We start from the raw sequence: 21,076 nt of genomic DNA on the forward strand, positions 1-21,076 counted from the left end.
CAATTGGATTTTGGATTTGCGTTTCACTCGAGCTTTCATGTGCTATGTGTGGTCAGATTTATTATGAGTTGTTTTACATGATTTGTAGTCTAGAACTTCTCCGGAATGTGCTTCAATGCGAAATCCTATATTATTTTGGTTTAAGAAATTATGTTAGGCCTTCGGTCACGACCCGAATTAGGGGGCGGGCACCCGGTGCTTTACTCAACCGAGTACCAACGTAACATATCTTTCTTATCATACTATCATGAGTAAATGAGCCAGAAAACCAGTTATGAGATAACAAGAATAAAACATAAGGGAATACTCAACATATGAAGACCCAAAATGATATACAAACTTATATATGTGACATACGGGCCTATAAGGCCGACATGACCATTTGTAAACTCAAAACATAGGCCTACAAGGCCATACAAGTGTCCCTACACCTGACATCTGTCTACAAGCCTCTAAGAGTACATAAAATCATAAAGATCGGGACAGGGCCCCGCCATACCAATCAATACATATCCAAAGCATACTGACCAACTAGGCAACTCCAGAGCAAGTGGAGTGCACCAACACCTTCGCTGAGTTGATAGCCTACTGGGAGGACTGTCAACCTATCAATCGGGACCTGTGGGCATGACACGCAGCATCCCTAGGCAAAAGGGATGTCAGTACGAATAAAGTACCGAGTATGTAAGGTAGGAAAACATAAACAAGAACAGTAATGTAAAGAGAGATAGAGGAGATACAACCTGTAACATCTGAGTACCTCTGGGGGCTACTGATATGAAATGCATAATGCATATATATACATGAACTTTTTTAAAAACATTCGCCTCTGTGGACATCATCATCATCATATCGTACCCGGCCTCAAAAAGGACTCGGTAAAAATGTACCCGACCATCATAAGGCTCGGTAGAATCGTACCCGGCCACGTGGAGCTCGGTAAACCCAACTGATCAGTGGTTGCACAATAGGTGCCATACCCGGCCGACTATAGCGCGGCTCGGTAGAGTAAAATAGATACATATATATAATGCATGCTCGACTCATGGAATCACGTTCTAACCCTTTCGGAGTGATGTAAGGTCATTGCACCATCGATTAACATTATGGACATCCCTACCATCAATATGAACCTTAGTGGGATTTATGGATCATACACACTTGTTTAGAATAACTTTATAAGGAAAGAACAACATGGACAACCTTAGTTTCTAGGAGTAGATCCGTTATGAATTAGCGTACCTTTTATGTTCATGTCACTTTAGATCATGCCAAAAGAAAGAAGTAAGTGCCTTAACATACCTTGTATATTCTTCCCAACCTCAAGCTATGCAATTTCACGGCTCCTTAGTCTACAATAAGAGAAATGACACTCTCGTTATCGTTTAAGCGTCGTAACTATTAGGTATCGACCACAACCTATTTTACAATGAAACGGACAGAACCTCCCATATATATATGACTTCACACTAGTCAAGACAATCTCAAATATCCCAACATACCCCTATCACTTAATACACAACACGACAACCATAATAGTGTCAACCAACCCGAAAATGTTACGACGAACGACCAACAAACAACTTTGCCATTATGTGGTGTTTCTCCACAACCTTCCTCCTCTCAACTCCATAAAAATAGTAGTAAAAGATACAACCCAATACCAACACGAAACAGCCCAAAAATATTCCCACAAGTTCCTCAACTCAAAAATAATTTTTCAGTTTACTTAAACACGTTTCGACTTGTCTTTTCTTTCAAATTGGGAAATACAACTAAAAGTACATCATTATACCTATTATCCAATAAACCAGCCATGAATTCAACTTAAAATTTTTTTTACAACCAGTCAACCATTACACAAGAACAAACAACATACCATTCTTTCGAAACTAGCTAGGTCTATTCTTTACAATCGAGTTACAACTCGCAAACGCATAGATAATGGAAGGAGAAGCATAAACTTACCTTGTACTGAGTATAACCCACGAAACCTGGTCCTTTTTCATCAAAAATAAGTTCCTCAACACGGCTACAAGAAGGAGAAAGAGAAACTAGCAAGATGTCCGGACTTTTCAGCACTAGAATCGCGTCGTAACACCCGGAATACCCTAGGGTTTGTATGGGATTGTTGGGGAGGAGTTGCAGGGGTTCAATTAGGTTTTATTAGTATGATAGATAGGTTAAATAACTGAGTTTATAATCCCTTAAAAGTCCATTCTTGACCGACTTAGTTAAGGCCTCTCTTTTTGGCAAGTAGGTGATGCACCTACTTGTCACCTACTAGCTGCGCGGTCTGGCAAAAATGCGAATATCTCTATACTCCAAGATCGTATTGATAAACGGTTTAATGAGTTGAAAACTAGACTCATAGATATTAAATTCTATATGTAGATCATCCCTTGATTCAAAGTATGTTGGGAGAAAAGCTCATCTACATTTAACCTAAGTTACAACTCATTTTTGAATGTAACTTGTGATGACCTTTTCCAACTTTTGTTCCACAACTTGCTTGACTTAAAAACATAACACACGACTATCATACGACTAAACTAACTCATAACATAAACTCATCATCATTTTAATCACCCTTATCTCACCCCAAAAGTATAGGTTATAACATTCCAAACTTGTCGACATTCGACGAAACTTATTTTCTTTAATTCATTTAGCGCCTAAGCTTTCCAACCCTTTTGGTACTCGTTATTCATGATCATAAAGATTTATAACCTCCATTATAAAAGGATTAACTTACTTTACGTACATTCAAAGTTGATCTCATTTCTGAGCTTACATCAATTGACTTACGGATACTCTAACATACGAAAACATAGGGTGTAACATCATTCCCCCCTTTATCCAATCTCTAGGTAGCACGTTGTAAACATATACAAAGCTTGATATGTTGTCCATCTGGGCATCTATGGGTATACTGAATTTCTTCACTCGGTACTTTGTTAAACTTACGACTTTTTCTATATCTTGTTTCATAACCTCAGTTATCTATGCTAATGGCTTTAATACAACTAGGTAGGTCATATTATACAATAACTCTTACTTTGGTTTACTATTACCGAGGTCTACCACCCAACTCCAGGTTACTCTCTTACCGCTTATCCTATATGTATAATCCTTATTACTGTTCATCTAAAGAATGGCATCATAATCTCCTCTCATACTTTGGAATCTTTATCCATCTATTATTGATTTAACTTAATGTTAATCTATAATCCACCACTGATAACTTGAAACCTCTTATGTAATACATTGTCACAAGTCTCACGTCTCATCGGGGAACATTTGAAGTGGTTTTCCTAATCTACCTAGGGACAATACTATACTTCAATAACCGTATTTCATAGCATCCCAATATGATTCGTCTTATGGGGGTATCCTAGTCCCGTGCCATCCATGAAATCTCTTCTCTTTGAATCATTACTCAAATGAAGGCCTATATATCATACTTTTATAATTTACCACTATTACATCTTTACATTATGACCAGAGGAGCATTCCATCTCTTCTAAATGCTCCTAGTCTTAGACTCCTCTGTGTTAATTCAAGCTATACTGATCCTTTTATAACATATATAAACCATCAGCTCTCTTGTTTAATGGGCTTAATACCAAGGTCTTACCTATTCTTATCAGCTTCTAACTCACCTTTTCTCACCCTTACTCAAATCTACCCAAAATCTTTTCACTCTACTATACTTTAGCTTGCGACCTACACATATTTATTTATTCTACTCAGAACCTTCCTTTAACTTGCTAGCACCTTAGATTCCCTTTTGTGCATTCTCAGCTGTCTTTAAATGTAAATAATTACTTTTTCTGGTCATTCTGCCACTTGCTACATAGATACTTGGCTTATCATAGTGCCCACGAACACTGGAATTCCCTGTAACTCGTATGCTCTCAAGTATCACCTTTGATGTTTTTTTCCTTTTTTTCTGTTCATTAGCCATGATAGGTGCCACTTTCTTATGGAGTGCTTGCAATATTATAGTGAGACTGCTGTTACAAGATCAAAGATCATTTCCTTTTTAGGTCACTATGCTTAGGTGGAAACCTTCTTCCTTATTTCCTCAGCTAGTCTTTCGTGGTAGTACTTAGGAGACCTTTTGGATCTTGTAAAGTTGTGATCTTGTTATACTGTATACTCGAAGGAATTTTTGATATTCTTACTCGCCTACAAACATCCTTACTTACATACCTCCGTGCCGTTGTGCTCGTAGGATTACTTGTAAAATCAGATTTTGATTATCTCCTTAGTGGCACCCTCCATTATTCCCGTAATACTTATACAATACCTTTAAATACCCCAACTCCTATCTGAGCATTTCTCAAGGTTTATGACGTCATATTTGCGAGACTGAATTCACTATATTAGGATTCACTACATTTATCTTGCATAATCTGTTGACTCGTCTATAACCTCCTTTTTAGCCATAACTGGGCTCTTCCTTAATCAAATCCCAAATACTCATTGGCCTATCCTCACATCAATTTTCCGCGTAATCTTTCTTGGGTTATTTCCTTTGTTTTAACTTACCTCATGTACTGGCCTCTGATCTATCAATGACATTTCGAGTAGGAACCCTAACTTCCTTTCCTTGACATCGTGTTTGTATAATGCACTGATATCGTAGCATATCTGTAGGCTTTGAATAAGTACAATCTCATCCCTTTTTCACATTACCGCATTATTCTTCTACCACTCCATGATTAGTAGAACCACTAAATTCTGACTTCATGCCACATCACTCCATATTCCCCCCTTTAGAGGAGTACTAAGAGCTGGAGCTACGACGATCTACCTATAGATATTTTACCTCTATATATTTGACATCTTTTCACATCATCGATTACCCTTACTCTCCTTGTGGTAATGCTTTTTGAACCAAGGATAATAAAATTCCTTGCTCGCGAGGATGACACTTAGTGTAACTGGTGCACATAGTCCCTTAAGCTTAACTTTGCTCATATTGCTTGCTTTAAAGAAGCGACTTCCTGAATGACCATTAAAGGGAATTCTTTTGTCATCCATTCTATTATCGCCGGAACGCAACCTCTGAAATTCTCATGATGCCGAATATTATCATTTCATTTAGTCCCTGGTTCACGTTTAGTTTATCTTGTTTACCAGCCCATACTGATTTCTACTACTCTGGGGGTATATCTTTTCCTGCTGGTAATCGCGTTAGAGTTGCGAACTTATTTCTCGAAAAGAAGATATGACTTTATGGCCTATACTCCTTTGTTGTTTCAAGGCCTGTCACCTCTCATCATTTTCCTTCACTTAACTATAGACTCTATAATTCTGTCATTTTCATCATCATTTTTTTTCCACCGTTGTCATCCATGTGGACATCTTACTCATAATTCTTCATTAACTCTATTCTTATTTTCCTACTAACATTTATGTCTATCACTTTATTCTGAAAACATCAACAAGACATTTTTTTTCTTTTAGCTCCCCTTGCTTCATCTCACTGGCTCTTCGGGATGCTTAAAATTCTCTCTCCTAGGGACACGAGCCATGCTAAGGTAATATTTATCCCTTCAAGGCTTCCAGTAGCTATCTTAATAGTACTCATATCTAGTTGTACTATTTTAGAGTGCGCCATCTGGGTATCTCACAAGGAGATTTATTAGCACATTTGCATTATGCTTCAGAAATTGTCAACTAACACAAACAATCAATTCACCATTATGGGTTATCCTAACCCCAACCGGATCCTGATATCTCGTCCTTTTCTTAATCTACACATGTTAGCCCCCAATAGGATATAAATGAGATGGGTATGGTTAATTATACATACCTCTGTTACTGTTGAGGGTAACTTACAATATTTATATTTTTCTGTCGGAGATGAAAATACCGATAATCTTTATTAATTAGGTGCCTTGTACCCTTCCCATCTTGCTCCTTTTACTTGTTGAAACTTGTATCTATCTTTTGAATCTTTCATTGCCTTTAGGGGTGGATAGATATTCTTTGCCTTAAGGCTCCTTATCGAGAAGCTTACACTTCTTAGTACACACATGATTTACCGAAGACCTTATATTTACCCATCATATGCATCATGCAAAAATCGAGCTCCTCTGACTCAACTCTTTCACAGCCACCACAATCTTTTATCAACCATCTTTTTAAATGTAGGTATCGTTGTATTACAACTAAAGTAGAATTTAGAAGTTTGAATTCTTACAACAGAGCTCTACCACATGATCTAGAATAAGAAGAAAGAGTGACAGTCCTAAATGCCCTGTAGCCTCCTGCTTATAAGTGTGGTGCACTACACACCCATAAACAAGACTCTACTAGACACGGCTTGTAGAATCCCTAGGACAGAACTACTCTGATACCACTTTTGTCGCGACCCGAATCAGAGGGCCGCGACAGGCACCTAGTGCTTTACTCAACCGAGTACCAACGTAACATATCTTTCTTATCATACTATCATGAGTAAATGAGCCAGAAAACCGGTCATGAGATAACAAGAATAAAACATAAGGGAATACTCAACATATGAAGACCCAAAATGATATACAAACTTATTTATGTGACATACGGGCCTATAAGGCCGACATGACCATTTGTAAACTCAAAACATAGGCCTATAAGGCCATACAAGTGTCCCTACACCTGACATCTGTCTACAAGCCTCTAAGATTACATAAATTAATAAAGATCGGGACAGGGCCCCGCCATACCAATCAATACATATCCAAAGCATACTGACCAACTAGGCAACTGCGGAGCAAGTGGACTGCACCAACACCTTCGCTGAGCTGTCCTACTAGGAGGACTGTCAACCTATCAATCGGGACCTGCGGGCATGACACGCAACATCCCCAGGCAAAAGGGATGTCAGTATGAATAAAGTACTGAGTATGTAAGGTAGGAAAGCATAAACAAGAACAATAATGTAAAGAGAGATAGAGGAGATACAACATGTAACATCTGAGTGCCTCTGGGGTCTACTGACATGAAATGCATAATACATATATATACATGAACTTTTTAAAAACATTCGCCTCTGTGGGCATCATCATCATCATATCGTACCCGGTCTCAAAGATGACTCGGTAAAAACGTACCCGGCTATTATAAGGCTCGGTAGAATAGTACCTGGCCACGTGGAGCTCGGTAAACCCAACTGATCAGTGGTTACACAATAGGTGCCATACCCGGCCGACTATAGCGCGACTCGATAGAGTAAAATAGATACATATATATAATGCATGCTCGACTCATGGAATCACGTTCTAACCCTTTCGGAGTGATGTAAGGTCATTGCACCTTCGATTAACATTATGGACATCCCTACCATCAATATGAACCTTAGTGGGATTTATGGATCATACACACTTGTTTAGAATAAATTTATAAGGAAAGAACAACATGGACAACCTTAGTTTCTAGGAGTAGATCCGTTATGAATTAGTGTACCGTTTATGTTCATGTCACTATAGATCATGTCAAAAGAAAGAAGTGCCTTAACATACCTTGTATATTCTTCCCAACCTCAAGCTATGCAATTTCACGGCTCTTTAGTCTACAATAAGAGAAATGACACTCTCGTTATCGTTTAAGTGTCGTAACTATTATGTATTGACCACAACCTATTTTACAATGAAATGGACAAAACCTTCCATATATATATATATATGACTTCACACTAGTTAAAACAATCACAAACAGCCCAACATACCCCTATCACTTCATACACAACACGACAACCATAATAGTGTCAACCAACCCGAAAATGTTACGATGAACGACCAACTAACAACCATTCCATTATGTGGTGTTTCTCCACAACCTTCCTCCTATCAACTCCATAAAAATAGTAGTAAAAGAGACAACCCAATACCAACACGAAACAGCCCAAAAATATTCCCACAAGTTCCTCAACTCAAAAATAATTTTTCAGTTTACTTAAACACGTTTCGACTTGTCTTTTCTTTCAAATTGGGAAATACAACCAAAATTACATCATTATACCTCTTATCCAATAAACTATCCATGAATTCAACTTAAAAATAAGTTTACAACCAGCCAACCATTACACAAGAACAAACAACATACCATTCTTTCGAAACTAGCTAGGTCTATTCTTTACGATCGAGTTACAACTCGCAAACGCATAGATAATGGAAGGAGAAGCATAAACTTAACTTGTACTGAGTATAACCCATGAAACCTGGTCCTTTTTCATCAAAAATAAGTTCCTCAACACGGCTACAAGAAGGAGAAAGAGAAACTAGCAAGCTGTCCGGACTTTTCAGCACTAGAATCGCATCGTAACACTCGGAATACCCTAGGGTTTGTGTGGGATTTTTGGGGAGGAGTTGTAGGGGTTCAATTAGGTTTCTCTTGGTCTGAAAGATAGGTGAAATAACTGAGTTTATAATCCCTTAAAATTCCCCTCTTGACATTCGACTAAACTTATTTTCTTTAATTTATTTAGCGCCTATGTTTTCCAACCCTTTTGGTACTCGTTATTCATGATCATAAAGATTTGTAACCTCCATTATAAAAGGATTAACTTACTTTACGTACTTTCAAAGTTGATCTCATTTCTGAGCATACATCAATTGACTTATGGATACTCTAACATACGAAAACATAGGGTGTAACACCTTCCTTGGACCACTCTTTTGCCTTAAATTTCCTGCCCGTGCATATTTTCCCTAGTCAATCCTTCTTGAGCTGTTAACCTTTTCTTTGGCGACAATGTTACAAGATTAAATATTTTATTATTTAGTGATCTATCTTTTTGCATCTCACCTCTCTAAGTGCTTTGAAAGTGTGAACCTGGGCTAAAAGCCTATGTTTGGGGGTGACGGTTGAGAAAGTTATGATTATTGCACGTTACTACGCCGTGCAGCATGTGGATATCGATCCACACCCCTAAGGCAACCCTCTCCTATACCTTCTTGATGGTGTACAAGTGGATTGTGAAAAATCAACGGCTTTCTAGTTGTTGTGAACTTTGGAAAAAGCTGATAAGTGGTTTGGTTCTGTTACTGTATTTTTTTGTGGGACTTAGAGTTGTATTGTAATTTATATTTGGACTAGGTTGCACACTACATCGCATTGTTATTTTGGTTATTGCATTTCATCTTTATTTGCAATTTCTTAGTTGTTTACCTAATTTATTTGCGTATCCTCTTTATATGATGGATTGTTGACTGAGTAGAGTACGTTGAATTACTGTGTCCACCAAGGCGGTGTTACCATGATTGATGACTTAATCATATTATTGTTCAATACTTGTTTGAGTTATGATTTATACAAGTGATTCACGAGTATTGTTTATAATTCTTTCCACTATTACCTCGCTGAGGTTAGTTGTGATCCTTGCTGAGCACATGGGGTTGGTTGTACTCATACTACACTTCTACACCTTGAATGCACATCTCAGAGCTGAGATGTTGTGGATAAGGGGAGCTGACATCGATGACGTACCTACTTTCTGGATATAGCTACCACTTGTTCTTGGTAGTTTTAGATTTCTAATCTGTTTATTTATATTTTAAACCTATGTTGTATTTATTTTTATACATGCTTTATAAATCTAACTGTTAGTGGCTCATGGCTTGTAGTACTCGTCCTTTGGTTATTGTATTGAAATTCAGTTATTCACTTATAGATTTCTTATTATTTCACTAGAGTTGTATTGACTGTTGTTTGGCTTACCTAGCGGGTTGGGTTAGGTGACATCACGACTAGGTATATTTTGGGTCGTGACAAAGTCAAATCTTGGTCAACTCTTCTAACTTAAAGCGTCCGAATTGAGAATTATTCTTCCAAATCAACTTTGAACCTCTCGAAAATCAAACCAGGTCATACATGCAAGTCATGATTCATCAAGTGAAGCAAATCAAAGTGTCAAACTGCCAAACGAAATGTTAGAGCTTAAAACAACCGGTCGGTTCGTTATATTCTCCCCACTTAAACATATGTTCGTTCTAGGACGTGCCAAGAACCATCCAAAGCTACAAAATAACTGTATAACTCATCATACATATACTCGGGGGTGATATCGTGTCACCTCAAACCACATAAGCCCACTATATGGACAGAATATTCTTCCTATAACCTTAACCCATAAGTGTTTAAACTAAATTCCAATATTGGAATTCCCTATCAGATCCGTTTCTGGTATATATAGGTTGTATCAATCTCAACCAGCTATATCACAACATAAGTATACTTTCAAGATGTGATCACACGACGTACCTCATAACTCATATGCCCATAGCGATATCTTTCAACCAAAAGAGCTACTCATTAGCAAACTCAGTACTGATAATATAACTCATGATAATTAAAACCTCATTCCAAACCTTCGTAGAGCTCTATTGCCCGACAACAACCATTACCCAATTCTGAGCCAATTAGTGACATTCTTCTTCACAACATACTTTCTACAAATCTGATTGCCCTGATTCCTAATCCAGTAACCTCGTCTCCCCAATGAAAATTGCTCGATCGATAGGCCACATCAGATACCACCAAGAACCTCGTACAACGCGATATGTGCACCAAATAACAACCGATCTAGTATGATTACTAATACGAATGGAACACAAGTACGAGCATTTTCCAGTAAATACAATTGATATAACAACAAAACATAATGTTTTAGCCTCAATCCCCAAAGGAGAAGAAGAACACACAAAATAAGCTTAATGAACCATATTTATCATAACTATGTTGCGGCATGCAACCCAATCCACACAGATTTCATTGGCGGTGTGCCACTCGTTCCACACATCTACCCATGGCGGCATTCCACCATATCCACACATAATACCTATGGTGGCGTGCCACACCAAACCTTAGCCAACCATGGCTGCCTCCCCTTCCACACGAGCAGCCACCATAGCTGTTGCCCCCCTCACTCTCAACACACACACACACACACACACACACACACACACACACACACACACAGATATATATATATATATATATATATATATATATATATATATATAAACAACAGAATATAAAAATGTGTAAACAAACTATGGAGAGACATATAGCATAATATACTACAAAAAGACAAGCACATTTACGGTGCAATAACCAAATCAACATCTCAAGAGCCATCCCGCTCATATATCACCAGTAGGCCTAAATAGGACCACAACATGCGTGTGAATAAGAATCGTGTCACAACCCATCATATCATAAGGGAGTACTATATGAAATACATTAGGGCATGAATACATCCATGATGCCCGATGGCACACCCATAGAAAATGTTGCGGTGAATAGGCAAACCCAACATAGTGTAGATTACACATTTTTCTCTGGCCTACCAATGGGACTCCAAATCAATTCAAATCATCTCAAAACAGATAAATAGCCTTCCAAAAGAGCACAATGACTCCATCTATGACACGTACAATCATCTATTCAATCTGTAACACACTTCCACATCCTGCAACCAGAGTAATATTTCGCCTCTTAGAAATAGGATTTCAATTTGTAAGAGTACCGGAATCTGCAAACTGATCTCTAAACTTCTCACTTAAATGACTAACACATCACACATACAAAATCTCATCCTAATAAATACTCCATAAATCTCCTACATCAAACAACAAACCGAAATACAACCAATTATTTGTATGTTATTTCTGTAGTACTAGTTTAACATCCGCAAAACAATATATAATGCATCTTTCGCACCGTATACCCTTCTCGGGTGATACAAGATAGTGATAGCATACTCTTAAATATTTAAATTCTATCATGTTGTCTTGAACTCATGGTATTACTTTTTAAAACTGAATAGTAACCTTCTCCATCCTATCCCAATTCCACATAGCTCACCGCATGTAGGATGCTATTATGCAAAAATACAAGAATCTTGTATTCAACTTCGAATCAAAAATAGGAAAAACACTCCATCGATCAAAAACCTTCCTCTAAGCTCAATTCATTTTAAATCACATTACACAACAGAATTTCCACGCATGTACAAGACAACAATGATAAGTTGGTATTTTACTAACTTATCATGTATTTAAGCTTATATTTTTGCTGTGATTGATGTGATAAAATTATGTGTTTAATGCTATTTACTTCTATATTACAGGTTTTATGTGATTTAGAAGTGATGTTGAAGACACCAAGTGAAACAAGTAAAAAAGAAGCTAAAAAGAGGAAAATCTGTGCAATTCCCTCAGTGGTCGCAATTGCAACATAAGCCTCGGAATTGCGAAGATTACAGGCTTGGGTATTGCGAAGAAAGTATGGGAATTGCGAAGGAATATGATCTAGGCTGTCATCGCAAATGCGAAAAAACTTCACAAAATCGAAGTCAACCAGGGGAGTCAAACTTCGCAAATGCGAAGTCCTCTTTGCAAATGCGAAAGTGCACAGTATAGCCATACTTCACAATTGCGAACCTTTGTTCGCAAATGCGAAAATCGAGCTTCAGAACTGGGCAATTCTGGAATTTCACATTTTTTGTCCCCAAACCATTTAATACCCGGCTAGGCTCATTTGTAAAGAATCTTTGTCATATCTTTTGCTTATTTTCTGTTCTTAAGGCTTGAGAGAACAAGGTTGGAAGCTAGGGCTTTGCACACACACTTTGGTCTTGAAGATTTGAAGCTTTTGGTTGAGAATTTCTTACCCATTTATGTTTTTTCTTCATTTCCTTGCTTTGTATTGTATATCTAAGTGAGTAGTATTTTATCCAACACTTAAATCTTGTTTATGGAAATATTCTTGCTTAAAGTGTGGATTAAATACCTTGTTGTGCTTATGTATTGAATGATTTTTATCCTTTTATGAGGTTAGTAATTTTTACTTTAATTATTCTTGTTCTTTAATATTTCCAAAGGGATTAGCTAACCCTAGGGCTCGACCATTAACTCCAAATTGATTTTAGAAAAGATAATTTGGGGTTGGAAAAGATGAATTAACAAGAACTTTAGGTTTTAACCCTCATTTTATAGATTCTACCTAGGGATAGGATTGAACTACTTGTAGCCATTCTGGGTGTGCTTAATCTCTTAATTGTTTTAGAGATAATTCAATTAGGAAGTCTTGTTAGTCTTCGGAAGAAGCTAATTAATAATTATTATCCATGGCTAATTAACATAAACTTGCTCATATTTGTAAAATCATGAAATACATTGGATCGTTATTTGAGAGTAATTCCTGATGCATCCATACTTGTAGCCATTGATCATTTTACTTGCTTTCTAGGTTAGTTTACATTTCCGTTTTTAGATATAAAATATTTGCTAAACCAAAATCTAAGTGTTTGGCATTGCGCGATAAGTGATAATTCTCTTACATTCCTAATCGCCTACACATTGTTCTCTATGGGATTCGACCCCGACTCATAGTTGGATAAATTATATTGCATGTGACCGTGTCCATTTACTTTTTATTAGTGGATTTTGATGTCACCAAGCACTTGATGCAGTATTCAGGGAGCACTTTGCACCATTTTACTCTATCATGTTTTTTTTGCATTGGGGACATTGCAACATCTTTTGTTGGGGGTGGCTTCTTGTATAACTGTTGTTCTGGCAGATTGGTACTGTAGTTATTTTTCATTTTATTGTTAGTATATTTTCATGTGATATGTGATATTATTATGTTTAGTATGTTCAGCAGCTTCTTAATTTCTTGTCGTTATATATATATATATATATTATGTTTTAGTTACTTGATGTTTATTAACTTCTTAATATTGGTTAGTAGCTTCTTAATTTTTTATTTTATTTTATTTTTCATATAGTATATGTTATGTTAGTGGCGATATCCTTGGTTTTTTTATACCACGGTTATTTTTTCGAGGATGCCAATTTTCTATGGTCATCACTTGTTTTAAAATGAATTTTGCATTCTGAGGATTTAAAAACCTCTTTCAACATCACATCGATTTGCGTGCACAGTTCGGGCGCGTAGCCAGAAAGCTAGTATGTGAAAATCTGTGACAGAATGTTGAAATTTTGACTTAAAATGCATTTAAGTTGACATCAATCAGCATTTTAGGTAAACGGACCCGGACCCATATTTTGATGGTCCCGGAGGGTCCGTTGAAAAATATGGGACTTGGGAATATGCCCAGAATCGAATTCCGAGGTCCCAAGCCTGAGAAATGAATTTCTAAAGAAAATTATTTTCTGGAAATTTTAATTAGTTTTCGAAATGAAATGCATTAAGAATTTGATGGTATCAGGCCCTTATTTTGGTTCTGGAGCCCTGTACAGGTCTTATATATGAAATAAGATGAGTCTGTGAAATTTGGTAAGAAACGGAAGTCATTTGAGGTGATTCGGACCCGTAGTTGTGAAAATTCATATTTTGAAAGTGTTTAGATTTTTCTTAGATTTCTACGCTAAATTCATTGTTTAAGAGGTTATTTTGGCGATTTGATCACACGGATAAGTTCATACGATGTTTTTGAGTTAGTTGTATGTTTGGTTTGGAGCCATGAGGGCTCGGGTGAGTTTCGGATAGGTTTCGAAAAGTTTTTGAACTTATGAAAGTTGCAGTACACAGGGATTTTGTTCTTCGCGTTCGCGTGGTCCCACTCGCAAACGCTTAAGGCAAATTTCCCAGGTGCCAGACGCAAACGTGAGGCTGAGGGGGGAGTACCGTTCGCGAACGCATCGAGGCACTCGCGAATGTGTAAGCCAATTGGCCGGGGGGAGGGGGTTCTCACTTGTTCTATGTGAACGCGGCCACTGGCCGGCGAATGTGAAGGCTCGAGGAGTCAAAGCTCCGCGAACACGAGCCTAAGGTCGCGAATACGAAGGTCACCTAGGCCTAACTCATTGCGAACGCGACAGGCCTATCACGAATGCGATGAAGGCCTGTCCAGTGATTTTAAAACAGAAGCAAAACGGGACTTAACCAAAATTTCATAACTTCTTCTTCCAAACTCCAAATTGGGAGATTTTTAAAAGGGAATTTCACCACCAATTCATAGGTATGTAATCTTAGACTCATTTTCTTCAATTTTCATTAACACCTATTAGATTTCTAGTCTTAAATCATGCTCTTAAGGATAGAAAATTAGGGATTTGGGTAGAGTTAGAGCTTTTTGTATATTTGGGATTTAGACCTTGTTTTGGGTGTCAAATTTTGGAACGAATTATATATTCAGACTCGTGGGTGAATGGGTGATCGGGTTTTGTCCGAACCTTGTGTTTTGACCATGCAAACCCGAGGTCAGTTTTTGACTTTTTGGAAAAAATGATGGGAAAGCTATAATTAAGCATAGGAATTGGATTGTGTAGCGTTTATTGATGATATTAAGTCCATTATGTCTAGATACAATTGATTTGGAACAAAATTCAAAAGGAAAAGCGGTGTTTGAGGCTTGAGTTGGTCGTGGAAGTTCGAGGTAAGTGTTTGGTCTAACCTTAGCTTGAGGGATTAGGAGTTGTGTCCTATTTGCTACTTGTTTCTTGTTGTGTACGACGTATAGGCATGCTGACGAGTATCTATACATTGGTGTCGAGCATGACCGTGAGTCTTAAATTGAAATTTATTGTGTCCTAAATAATACAACGGATGCTTAAGTTGATGATTCTCTGTATTGAGCAAGGATTATGATTATTCTCGTGGAAATTACTTATGATTGATTATTGGTGTTAGTTGAGGTAGTTAGATGTTGGAACAAATTTGGATATAACTGTTTCTCCCACGCCGGGATGTATTTACTTATACTGTCGATTCACTTGTCGGGAAAGCGTTGTTTCTTTATTGATCCCTTGCCAGGATAGCGTTGTTTATTTATTGATCCCTTGCCGGGATTCTATTTGTGAATTGGTATCGAACTGTATATGTGGATCGGGTTGCACGCCGCAACAATAATATAATTGGATCGGGTTGCACGCCGCAACAGTGATAAATGATATGGATCGGGTTGCACACCGCAATAGTGATAAATGATATGGATCAGGTTGCACGATGCAACAGTGATAAATGATATGGCTCGGGTTGCACGCCGCAACAGGGTTATTATGTTTTTAATCCCGTTGTGTGCCGCAACAATAGAAAATACAAATTATTTATAGATTGGCTGCGAGTTCTTCATTGATTTGCTGTAGATTCTAAACTGTTCCTTATGCTTTTGTCTTAATTTACTGTTGCCATTGATATTCCCCCGCAGCATGTACCCCCCTCCCATCTTTACTCGTTTATGCCTTTTTTATTTTCCATCGTATATTATATAACTGCACAGGTTTATCTGGTCCTAGCCTCGTCACTACTTCGCTGAGGTTAGACTAGGCAATTACCAACACATGGGATTGGTTGTGCTGATGCTACATTCTGCACTATGTGCAGATCCCGAAGCAGCTTTTGGACCATAGCTTTGGGTGGCTGCCTTCATTCCAGCAAAATATCCCGAGGTAGTCCTGCAGGCATCCGCAAGCCTGACGTTCTCTTCAATCTTTTTATGTATTCTCTTTTCATTTACTTCTGAGATAGATTGTACTTTTCCTTTCAGACACTTGTATGTAGTATTCATAGACAGTCTGTGATATTGTGACACCTGATTTCGGGTAGAGACATATGTTGGCATTGTCATGTAGGCTTTGGTTATTTTTATCAGATTAAGTCTTCCATTTGTTTTATTTATAGTTAATGCTTCATTGTTGATCACATGTTAGTTTAAATTGTTAAAAAGGGCTAATAAATGAGTTAGTAATTCCGCAATACGCGACATGCCTAGATTTCACGAGTAGGTGCTATCATGACTCCCAAGGGCGGGAAATCCGGGTCGTGACAAATTTGTATCAGAGCACTAGGTTACATAGGTCTCACAATTCATGGACAAGCTTAGTAGAGCCTGAGGGATCGGTACGGAGATGTTTGTATTTACCCCCCAAAGGGTACAGAGTTACGAAAAACTTCACATTTATTCTTTCTTGTCGTGCGGTTTGGTTTCTCAATGCTAATTGAATTTCTACTTTGTTCTTTCGCAGATGGCAAGAACACACGCTTCCTCATCCACTGATCAGTAGCCCGAGCCCCCACCAGCAGCTCCCATGAGGGGAAGAGGGCAAGACCAAGGCCGTGCTAGAGGCTGAGGTATGGGCAGAGCTCAGCCTTGAGTAGCAGCACCAGCAGTGGAGCCTCAAGTTGACTTTAATGATGAGGTTCTGGCCTAGACAACTTCTACGGTCCCAGCTTAGGTCCCATAGGGGTTTATTACTACCCTAGTACTCCAAGATGCTCTGGTCCGTCTAGTGGGCCTTAGGGAGAGTGTCACCTGGGTAGGCTTACTTCCCGTAGCCCCAGCCATCTCTCAGGATGGTAGAGGAGCCAAAACTCCTACTACTCGCACTCCGGAGCAGCTAGCTCCCCAGTTTTAGACACCAGCAGCTCAGCCAGTTAGAGTAGTTCAACCGGGTATGGTAGCTCAGACCAGCGATAAAGCATCAATGTCTGCCGATGCTTTGTGGAGATTTGACAGGTTCACCAAGTTCCTCACTACTACATTCAGCGGTGCATCTTCTGAGGATCCCCAGGATTATCTAGACAGTTGTCATGAGGTTCTTAGGAACATGGGGATAGTGGAGACCAATGGGGTCGATTTTGCTACTTTTTTCTTATCTGGATCCGCCAAGACTTGGTGGAGAGATTGTTTCTTGGCTAGACTAGCCGGATCACCAGCCTTGACTTGGGAGTAGTTTACCCAGCTATTTCTGGAGAAGTTTCTCCCTATTACTCAAAGAGAGATCTATCAGAGGTAGTTTGAGAGTCTCCAGTAGGGTTCTATGACTGTTACTTAATATGAGACCAGATTCATCGACATGGCCCGTCATGCTCTTATCATACTTCCCACCGAGAGAGAGAGGGTGAGGAGGTTCATTGAGGGCCTTATCCAGCCTATTCGACTTTAGATGTCCAAGGAGACTAGGAGTGAGATTTCTTTCTAGGAGGCGGCCAATGTGTTTAGGAGAGTTGAGATGGTTCTATCGTAGGGAGTGGTCTGGGGTCTTGCAAGAGGCCTCGTCATTTAGGCTGATTCAGTGGTACCTCATCTAGAGGCACAAATTTGTATGGTAGAGGCCATCCTCCTAGGCCTTTTCAATCAGCTCTTCAGATTTCTCACGGTGCTTCAAGTAGCCATGGGTCCCACACATAGTATTCTGATCAACACCCCTACAGTGCACCACCAGCTCCTATCAGTGCACAGTCGCGCCAGAGTTTTCGGGGTGGTCATTCAGGTCGCCAGGTTCAGTTTTAGTTTCCTCAGCCACAACACTCAGGTGGATACTTTGCGTATGGTGAGTATGGTCATATCTGGAGGGCTTGCTTGAGATTGGTGGGTACTCAGTCACAGTAGCAGGGTCCCCGAGCTATGGTTTATGCACCAGGTGTTCCACCGCCCGCTCTGCCAGATAGGGGTGGGGGTAGAGGTGCTAGAGGTGGAGGTAGAGGTGTTAAAGGTGGAGGTAGAGGTGTTAAAGGTGGAGCTCAGACCGCTAGAGGTAGAGGCCAGCCTGCTGCAAGGCATCCCAGAGATGTAGTTCAGGGTAGTGGGCCCAGCCCCGATGTTATGCTCTACCAGCCAGGCTTGAGGCCGAGGCTTCCGATGCAGTTACCACAAGTACTGTTCTGGTTTGTGGCAGAGATGCTTCAGTTTTATTTGATCTAGGGTATACCTACTCCTATGTGTCATCTTATTTTACACCATTTTTTGTCATGCCTAGTGATTCCTTGAGTGCCCCTGCATATGTGTCTACACCGGTGGGTGATTCTATTGCGGTAGATCGAGTCCATCGCTCTTGTATAGTTGTGATTGGGGGTCTTGAGACTCATGTAGATATGTTTCTTCTAGACATGGTTGATTTCGATGTCATATTGGAGATGGACTGGTTATCACCTTACCACTCTATCTTAGACTGCCATGCCAAGATTATGACCTTAGCCTTGCCGGGTTTACCTCGTTTAGAGTGGATAGGGACTCTTGGTAATTATACCCATGGTGTTACCTCTTTTGTGAAGACTTGGCGTATGGTCGAGAAGGGGTATCTGTCCTATTTGGCATATGTTCGTGATTCTAGTGTCGAGGTTCCTTCTATTGATTCGGTGCCTGTTGTTCGTGAGTTCCCTGAGGTATTTCCTTTAGTCCTGTTGGGTATGCCACCCGACAAAGATATTGACTTATGCATTGATTTGGCTTTGTGCACTCAGCCTATTTCTATTCCGCCGTATCGTATGGCCCCGCCTGAGTTGAAAGAGTTGAAGGAGCAGTTGCAAGACTTGCTTGAGAAGGGTTTTATTAGACCAAGTGTTTCGCCTTGGGGTGCACCGGTGTTGTTAGTTAAGAAGGAGGATGGATCGATGACAATGTGTATTGATTACCGATAATTGAACAAGGTTAGAATCAAGAATAAGTATCCATTGCCGAGGATTGATGATTTGTTTGATAAACTTCAGGGTGCCAAGGTATTTTCGAAGATTGACATGAGATCTGGCTACCATCAGATAAGGATTAGGGCATCCAATGTCCCTAAGACAACTTTTCGCACTTGGTAAGGGGCATTATGAGTTCTTGGTGATGTCATTCGGGTTGACAAATGCCCCATCAACTTTTATGGATTTGCTAAACCAAGTGTTCAAGCCTTACCTGGATTCGTTCGTGATGGTCTTCATTGATGAAATTTTGATATATTCCCGCAGCCGGGAAGAGCACGAGTAGCATCTTAGAGTGGTTCTTCAGACATTCAGAGATAGTCAGTTGTATGCTAAGTTTTCGAAGTATGAGTTTTGGTTTAGTTGAGTTGCATTCCTAGCTCATGTTGTGTCAGTAGAGGGTATTCAAGTTGATTTGAAGAAGATTGAGGTAGTCAAGAACAGTCCTAGACAAGCACCAACTACTGAGATCCGGAGTTTCTTGGGGTCGGCATGTTACTATCGTCGGTTTGTGGAGGGGTTTACGTCTATTGCAGCCTCGATGACCAGGTTGACCTAGAAGGGTGCCCTGTTCAGGTGGTCGAACGAGTGTGAGGCGAGTTTTTAGAAGCTCAAGACAGCTTTGACTATGGCACCGATGTTGGTTTTGCCCATAAGTTCAGGGCCATATACAGTTTATTGTGATGCATCTCATATTGGGCTTGGTACGGTGTTGATGCAGGATGGCAAGGTCATTGCTTATGCTTCACGGCAGTTGAAGATTCATGAGAAGAATTATCCGGTTCATGATTTGGAGATTGTAGCCATTGTTCACACGTCGAAGATTTGGAGGCATCATCTGTATGGCGTGGCATGTGAGGTGTTCACGGATCACAATAGTCTGCAGTATTTGTTCAAGCAGAAGGAGTTGAATTTGAGACAGAGAAGGTGGTTGGAGCTAATAAAGGACTATGATATCACCATCTTATATCATTCGGGATAGGCCAATGTGGTGGCCGATACTTTGAGTAACAAGTCAACCAGTATGGGTAGTCTTGCTTATATTCCCGTTGGTGAGAGACCGCTTGCTTTGGAAGTTCAGGCTTTGGCCAATCAGTTCGTGAGGTTGGATGTTTCTGAGCCTAGTCGTGTGTTAGCTTGCACGGTCGCTCGTTCTTCTTTATTGGAGCGTATCCATGATCGACAGTATGATGATCCCCTTTTGTGTGTCCTTAGAGACACAGTGCAGCACGGAGGTGCCAAGCAGGTTACCTTAGGTGATGATGGAGTTTTAAGATTGCAAGGTCGAGTTTGTGTGCCTAATGTGGATGGACTTTGCGAGTTGATTTTTGAGGAGGTCCATTGCTCCCGGTACTCTATTCATCCGGGCGTCGCTAAGATGTATCAGGATTTGCGGCAGCATTATTGGTGGAGGAGAATGAAAAAGGATATTGTTGCATATGTGGCTCAGTGTTTGAATTGTCAGCAGGTTAAGTATGAGCATCAGAGGCCTGGCGGTTTGTTCAAGGACATTGAGATTCCTGAGTGGATGTGGGAGAGTATCACTATGGACTTCGTTGTTGGACTCCCACGGACTCAGAGGAAGTTTGATGTAGTGTGGGTTATTGTTGATAGGTTGACCAAGTCAGCATATTTCATTCCTGTGGCA

This window comes from Nicotiana tabacum, chromosome 20 (assembly GCF_000715075.1).
Source record: "Nicotiana tabacum cultivar K326 chromosome 20, ASM71507v2, whole genome shotgun sequence".
Lineage (NCBI taxonomy): Eukaryota > Viridiplantae > Streptophyta > Magnoliopsida > Solanales > Solanaceae > Nicotiana > Nicotiana tabacum.